We start from the raw sequence: 9,066 nt of genomic DNA, 5'->3' as shown, positions 1-9,066 counted from the left end.
CTGTGCCCACCAAGTGTGTATAAATATAAACATATTTACCCTGTACTAAAATCTTTCCACCTTTTTACAAACTCTTCTGGTTATTCCATTGTGATTTCAAATAGACAGTGGATGATATATGGGTTCAGCATAGGTGAAATGTGTGGATAAAAATGAGTAATATCAAAATTATTCCCTCTCATCTTTTGGGTTAGATCCACCAAGTTATCTGTCCCCAGTTCAGATTCTCTTCCTCACCAAGGTTTTTAAATAGCCAATTCATCTCTCTCTTCCCTAGATAAGGACTGAAAGGATCTGGCTTAATCTCCTCTCTGTATTATGCACTGTGATCAAATCCTTGAGGACAGTTAGCAAGTGCCAATAGCTGGAGCATACAAATTTTTAAAAAGTAGATTTCTAGAATTTGAACTTGTTAAAGTTTTATGTGCTGTCTTACCATTTTCTCCATCTAGATTGTAAACTTCTCAAGAACAGAGATTAATTTTTTACCAATTCCCTAGTACTGCTTAAAGGGCTAAAGGTTAGCCAGCAGATGAATTAATGATATATTGGGTAATAGATCTACATATTGGATGAAGGACACTTATGGCTCTGTCCAAAAAGAACCAAAGATTCACATAAATTAGATCCTAAAATAGGTGCAGATCCCTATTTGCATGTCACTTAGTACAATTTCCCCCTTTTTACTTGATCATTCCATCAGCATAAACATATTCCCATATTAAACAAACATTTAAGTTACCATCCCATTTCTCTTCAAAATAAAACACAGATCTCTTTATACTTGTCTTCTCTTACTCTCCTAATCTTTTTTAAAATCCCATTTTGGGCAGGCTTTTGGTGCTTTTCCTAGGATCCCCAATGGCCTTTACATTGTTAAATAAACTGTCAATCTCAATTTTCATCTTTTCCATCTATCAGCAACGTTTAACATAACTGATCACTCCTTCACAATATACTTTGTTTTACTTTGGAAATAAGCCATAAATGCCATTCAGTATAACATATATATGTATAGTTTCAAACACAGTCTTAAGGAGCTTCCTCTGTACACTACTCTTTTGATGGTTCTCCATTTCAGCAATGTTTTTAGTTTCCTGAAACCTCATCCTCTCAATCTCTAAATTAGAGTACCGCCTTCTTTTTTTTTTTTTAACATTCAACCCTTTTGTGATTTCATCCAATGCCATGAAATACCATTTGTGTGCTGACAACTCTCCAGCCTGACCTTTTCCTTTAACCCGACATCTCCACTTAGATGTCTAATGGATATCTCAAACTTATGACCAAAACTGAATTCTACTCTCCACCCTTTATTTCCAAGGCTTCTCCTCTGCAATCTTCTTTAAGCCCAAACTCTGTTTTCCATCATACTCTATAAACTAACCCATTAGAAAAGTCTGTTGAATACATACACCTTCAAAATAAAATCTGACTCTGACCGCTTCTCATGACTGCTACCCACCACTCCGGGCCAACCCACCATCTCTTGCTTGCATGACTGCAAAAGCCTTTTTAACTGGCTTCCCTACTTGTACTTTTACACTCAAGTCTATTTTCCACACAGGGATGATCCTTTTAAAGATTTAAGTTAGATAATGACTGTTTTTACAACTGTTTTCTTCACTGCTGTACTTGCAGCATCTGGAATAGTAACTGGCACATAGAAAATGCTCAGTAATTATTGGTTAAATGAATAGTATGTCGCATGAAATAACTTATTGAGAATAAACACTCAAAAAATCTTGGATATTCATTGTACTACTTTCAAACATTTTTCAGTCACAGGATTCCTCACTCATCATCTCCTTGCTCTTATTCTGTAAACTGTGATTATCCTGACAGAAAAATATACCTGAAATTTGCCTGGGTGCCTATCAAACTTTATTGGATCTTCTCAAGCACACCTGAAATTTGTTTCTAGATTTGTAAATTTATCCTCTGTAGCAGAATAGTTATTTTCAAAAGTTTCCTTTCCAAAACATCAGTTTGAGGTTCGTTTGTAATACTGGAAAATTATTATTAGATTACTAGACATGATTAGAAAGTATATCCAGAGGGTTTTTGAACATTATAACAGGACTGGCAGTACACTATTTAGGTATATGGAAAATGAGAGGTAGGTAATGGTTAATTTAAGCCTTGTCAGTAAGATGTGTGAAAATACTAAGTGAAAATAATCACAATTACTGATGCAAAGTTACCAAATCACAGTTATTCAATCTTTCCCTTTAAAAAAACAAACAAGATTACAATCCTTACTTTGATCCTGCCTATAGCATCTATAAATAAAAAGAGGAAAGCCAGAATAGAGATTTGTGTGATTGGGATGTGGGTTTTAATTCTGAAACCATGCTTAATCCACTTCCAGTTTGTTTTTTTTTTAAGATTTTATTTATTTTTTGACAGAGAGACAGTGAGAGAGGGAACACAAGCCGGGGAGTGGGAGAGGGAGAAGCAGGCTTCCCGCGGAGCAGGGAGGGGATGGGAGGCTCGATCCCAGGACCCTGGGATCACGACCTGAGCCGAAGGCAGACGCTTAACGACTGAGCCAACCAGGCACCCCAATCCACTTCCAGTTTTATAAAAACAATATAGTAGAATAGCTTCATGTGAAGTTTAATGTACAAAAACTGCTAGCTACAGAAAAGATAGCACTTCAAAATAATTCCTTATTTTCTTTGATTATTACAGTTAGGAATGAAGAAACATTTGGTTATCTCTTAATTGCTGTATTCATTATTAAATAATTTTATCTAATTGCAAGCCTCAGTCTTTTCATCATTTAAGTTAAGGACTGGCTTTCGATTAATTATCTCTAGCTCTAAAATCCTTGTGTATGAAAAATAATATATAAAATATATTATTGAATTCACGCCTTGTTGAACAATAATTTATTGGCTACCTAATATGATTCTAACACTTTGCAATTTGTTCAGGGAAAAACTTTTAAAATTCCAAACCTTCTGGAGCATATAATCTAATTAGGCAGGTAATAAACACATAATAGTAAGTTATGATGTGGATACAAATGAGTCTTAGGTAACTGGTTTAGCAAAAGTTGCTCATGGGAAATTCAAGGAAGATAGCAGTCATTAGGAAAGTTTTGAAAAGACTAAATTTCAGCAGAGTCTTGTAGAATTAGAATAAATGAAGTAGTGAGTTTTAGCAGGGTCCAACAGCATAAATGGAGTAGAGATTAAAAGACATTCTAGACTTAGAGCAAGAACATGATTAATAACCTGGATTTAGAATCAAGCATGATCAACTGCAGGAACTTTAAAACAGATGGCTAGGTGTAGTGAAAAGAAAAAACTGTAGTTAATAACTTGAAGTCAGACAGATCCTGAATCTGTCACTTAATAGTGATTATGACTGAAGGCAAGTTTCCTAATCTATACTTCAGTTTACCTGTAAAATGGATAATAGTATCTATCATCATTGGATGGCTGTGAAGATTAAATGATATAATTCAATAAACGTTAACTTTTTAAAGATTTTATTTATTTGAGAGAGAGAGAGAGAACACATGTTCGGGGGCAGGGAGAGGGACAAGCAAGACTCCACGTGGAGACCACCACCTGAGCCAAAATCAAGAGTCCACCACTTAACCTACTGAGCCACTCAGGCGTCCCTATAAATGTTAACATTTATTATGGAAGAAAAAATTGGGTAAAGAGATCAATAAAATCCAGGCAGAAGGCATAGCATAGACAGAGGCTAAGAAGAGGAGGTGAACAGATGTCTTAGGGAACTGCAAATACTATGGTTGGCAGAAAGACAAATGAGGGGGTGAGGGAACAGTGGAAGAAGGCAGGGGTGAGATATTAATAATGATTTTATATTTTATCCTGAAGGTGAATGAGGGCCATTTAAATTTATGGGGGGACGCCTGGGTGGCTCAGTCGGTTGAGCGTCTGCCTTCAGCTCAGGTGATAATCCCAGGGTCCTGGGATCGAGTCCTGCATCAGGCTCCTTGCTCAGCAGGGAGCCTGCTTCTCCCTCTGCCTGCTGCTCCTCCTGCTTGTGCTCGCTCTCTCTCTCTCTCTCTGGCTAATAAATAAAATCTTTAAAAAATAAAAACATAAAAGTTTATGGGGTGAATTGTCCAAATCAGAACTATTTCAAGATCATTCTGGTAGTAGTGAAAGGCTAGATTGAACATAAACTACAAAGGTCTGAAAGCCCATTAGAAGGCTCTAATAATAATACAAGGAAGAAAGAAAATCTGAAATAACATAGTAGCAAGGAGATGTAGATAAGGGGGTGGATTAAAGAGCCAACTATGAGGAAGTGCCTTCAAAAATCAAAGTAGCTGAAGAAGCTGAAGAAGACAGCAAGGTTCCTGACTTAACTGATAAGGTGGTTGATCATACCATTCACTCTATCAAGGAATATAAGAGAAACTAAGGCTAGTCTGAAAGGATTCCTGTTTTGGCCTTCTTAAGCTTGAGAAATCCAAAGACAATCCAAGAAGAGATCCGTTCTGAACAATTTAGAGCTCAGAAGAGATGTCAAGGCACAAGAAAAGATAAATCAGTGTAAAGATGGTAGTAGAAGCGACTAGGAACTTTATGATTGCTCAGGGAGTATATGTAAAGGGAGAAAAGGGCCTGGAATATAACCTCAAAGAATTCCCAACATTTTATGTGGTAAGCATAACCAAGGAATATATAAGGGAGACTAATGACAGATAAGTAGGAAGAAAATCAGGAGAGTTATTCACAAAGCCATAGGCTAAGAATGAAGAGGGAAGGAAGATGCCAACTATCAAATGGAGCAAAAAGTTCAAGGCTGAGTTTATTTCCCATGACAAAAAGGAGTGGGAATTTTTCATTGTCATTTTTCTATACTTTCTGCTAAATGTTCGTCATCTATCACTTCCCTTATGCCTCAAAACAAAAATCTGTCAAGTAGGTATTAAAATTCCCATTTTACTGACAGGAAATGGCAAATGATTTAGGAGATTAAATAATGTGAAGGTAGATTTTTTTAATATAGATAAGAGCCAGGTCAGCTTGTTTCTAAAACCTATACTCTTTCTACTGCATTTTTCAGACACAGATGATAGAAAACAGAGTACAGTGCAATTGTGAGGTGAAACCTTAGCTAAAGCTGAAGATGACAATAATGTATAAATTACTCTTTTACAAGCTTTGTTGTAAAGAGGAAAGACAACACATTCCAGGGATTACTTTAGACCACTAATTCAACTGCAATTTAACATGTATTGTTAAAGCTATTTTTTCCTGTATTTCTGGTCCTTGAGCAAAGTAGCATTCAAATCTTTTTTTTTTTTTAAGATTTTATTTATTTATTTGACAGAGAGAGACACAGCGAGAGAGGGAACACAAGCAGGGGGAGTGGGAGAGGGAGAAGCAGGCTTCCCCGTGGAGCAGGGAGCCCGATGCGGGGCTCAATCCCAGGACCCTGGGATCATGACCCGAGCCGAAGGCAGACGCCCAACGACTGAGCCACCCGGGTGCCCCAGTAGCATTCAAATCTTGACAGTGAAAGTGATGTACAGTGAGTTCAATCTTCTTCAACATTATCCTGGATAAAAAAACTTGTCACACACCAACAGACAAGCTCCTGTTAATATCACTGACAGTACATAACAAATCTATTTTTAAGATCTTTAAAAATGTTATAGAAGTACCAAAAGTAATTCAAGGAGTTTTCTGGTTTAAAAAAAGTGGGTTGGCTCCAAGAGTTTATCTATTCTCCCTTTTACCCCAATAAAATGAAAAAGAAACTGAAAAAGTAGGAGGTATTGATAGGCATCATTACCTTAGATGAATCTCAAAGGCATGCTAAATGAAAGAAGCCAGTTTCAAAAGGTTACATTTGGTATAATTCCATTTATGACATTCTAGAAGACGAACTATGGGGGTGGAAAAGAGATCAGCGGTTGCCAGGGTTTATGGATGGGGAAATGGGGAGTACAAAGGAGTAGGATAAGGGAGTTTTGGGGGGTCTGATGGTACTGATCTGTATCCTATGATGGTTAATCTATACATTAAGTTAAAATGCACAGAAATACACATGACAAGAAAAAAGGAAAGTTTACTGTGTGATCATCTAAAACAATTTTTAAAGACATGGGCCCAAAATGATAGAGAGTTCAGGGGGGGGAAGAAAAGTGATTTCTGCAGATTTCTAGAAAACAGCAAATGAGATATGACTGAGCAGGACAGAGGGGCTCTAAGGGGAACACCAGTGAGAAGCATGCTCATTGGTCCACAGCCCCGGAGCTCAGACTTGGACATAAAAGTTACAGCAAGAAGGAATAGGCCTGAAAATGACTAGCTGAAAATTATATACAACAGAATGGTCAGATCCAAAGACCTCCGTCCTATCCCCTCAGCCAAACAAAGACAATCTCTCACCTCCATCACTGTCTCCACTTTTACCTGGAGAAAGTAATGGAAGACAACCAGGTAGAAGGGATATGCAGAGGGACAGGTATACAGAAATATGCATAAAGTAGAAAACAGAAGGTGAGGTGGAGGACAAGGCAGAAGCAGTTAAAGGCAGGAGAAAAGCAGACCCTCCTTGACCCCTTCCTACTGCAGAAGACCAGAGAATTCCCTAGAGAAACTGAACAGCCCCAAGAAAAGGCCTTCAGCCAAATGACTGGCTCTGTGACAATCATTCTCTAATGCAGTACTTCTCAAAATTTGGTCCACCTACAGTTGTTGACCTGCCAACTCTTTATTACTTGTCTAACTTTTTTATCATGAACAGGAACAAATAATTCGCTGAGTGGCATTTTTGAGTAGCACTGTATTAGTGAAGCCTATCACTTGTCAAGCACTGGCCACAAAAAGCTTTCAATTAGTTTTTTGGGGGGCCATTCATATATGACAGATTGTCAAGACTAGCCAGAAATACAAAGAAAGTCACCTACATGAACAAGAGAAAAAAACCTAAAATTTAAAATAGCAACAACAAAAATCGATGCTAACAAAGGAAAGAAAAGCATGTATGTCCTCAGAAAAATATTTTATCTGTGAACTAAGACGACTATATTTCAGAAACAGAATAGAAATAAAAGAAGGCTTAGAAATTAGAATACTTTTTAAATATACAAAAAATTCAACAGAAGATAATGCTGGAAGATCAAAATGAAGAAATCTTTTAGAAAGCACAAACACAATAGTGTCTAAACAACTGGAGAAAAAGAGAAGAAAATTAAGCATCAATCTAGGAGGTCCAAGATCTGATTAGGACAGAATCCGATTTCTCAAAAGTAACAGTGAAACCTAGAAGAGGGTGGAGCAATAGCTTCAAAACCCTGAGGGAAAATTATTTTATTTGTATAGGTAGTCAAACTATCAATGAAATTGTGAGAATGGAATAAAGGAATTTTAGACATGTAAGGACTCAGAAAACTGGCCTCTCATATACCACCTCTTGGGAAGCTTTAAGTGCTTTAGGAAGTGCTCCAGTAAACTAGAGAATAAACCAGGAAACAGATCCAACACAGAAGGGTGACAAGAGGAGGTCATGGGATAATGGCTGTGTAACTGGCCGAGAGAACGACAGTACAGATGGGCCTAGAAGGACAAATACAGAATAGACCACCCTAGTAAAAACAGGGAATCAGATTATCTGATATTTGGGGACAAAAACCCTTCAAAACTATTGATGAGAACATGATGGACCTGAAAGAGAAACTGAAGAAAGTTTAAGATAGGTTTCCAGAAAGTTATGTGTTAAAAATGAGGCAATTACTAATTCTAGGCAAAATAAAATGATGAAAAATGTAATCATGGTGCACTGCTTTGTTCTATAGTCATAATTAAACAATAGCTACTGTATTTACTAAATATAACAACATAATGGGAGAAAAGGAGGTAGGTAACACAAAGAGCTAAATCCTCAGGTAACACTATCAAGACGATAATAATGCCTAAAACTGTTAAATCAAGCAATAGTAGAATAGTCATATTATTTTATTATTTAGATATACTAAAACAAATACCAAAAGAAACTTTTGGACTAAAAGTAATTATCTCTGAAAGTTAAAGTTGGGACAGGGAGGGACGCCTGGGTGGCTCAGTCAGTTGAGTGTCTGCCTTTGGCTCGGGTCATGATCCCAGGGTCCTAGGATCCAGCCCCACCATCCGGCTCCTTGCTTGACGGGGAGCCTGCTTCTCCCTCTGCCTTCCACTTCATCTACTTGTGTGCTCATGCTCTCTCTCTCTCTGACAAATGGATAAATAAAATCTTAAAAAAAAAAAAGTTGGGACAGGGAGATTTTTTTTTTAAGGGTGTATACTCGTTACTTTGATAAGATGTAAATTTATATATTTACAAACAGATGAATCAAATAAGGTCACCATGGTCTGATTTGATTTTAGACTTATTTATTTTGAAATTTCAAATGACATAGGGGAAATACGATTTATATTTATTAAATGGGGCATGGGCTAAAGAAAAAAAAAAGCTCTAAAACACTTGACTAGATCATCCAAACTCTACAACAAACATTTATGCATCAAATGTCTTCTTGGAACAGCACTTCCTTACTCCCTCCACCTTCCCCTCAAAATAACCGTGTTCACAAAGAACAAAACTTTTCATCTTAACCAACAAAGGACCATACAATAATTCTAAGGCAGTGTTTCCATGAAGATAGGAGGTGAGCAGGCTCACCAGCATTGATTAACCCTACAGTCAGCGGTTCCTCTTTCCTGGTCTGGTTTTTCATTTCCTGTATGCCCTGCCCTCCTCATTATTTTCATTATCCTTGCTTCTCTACCAGTTCTTCCTTTTCTATTTATCAGACATCTCCTTGATCTAATACCAAATTTAGCCCATCAGCCTATAATTCAGGTGACAATCTGACCACCTCCTGGTAAGAGATGTTTCCCAGTAATACAGACAAATCTTGCAGTTAATGCTGTCAAAGTGATTAACACATACACATATTGGCAATCAAATCTAGACATGGAAATGTTAAAACTTGGGACTTATTGACCTTGAGCTAAATTTAGTGTTCAACATTAGCAAAAACACTGGGGCATTATTATTTTAGCAAGACACCTGAACACAGCAAAA

This window comes from Halichoerus grypus, chromosome 9 (genome assembly GCF_964656455.1).
Source record: "Halichoerus grypus chromosome 9, mHalGry1.hap1.1, whole genome shotgun sequence".
Lineage (NCBI taxonomy): Eukaryota > Metazoa > Chordata > Mammalia > Carnivora > Phocidae > Halichoerus > Halichoerus grypus.
Note: the sequence above shows the minus strand (reverse complement) of the source record.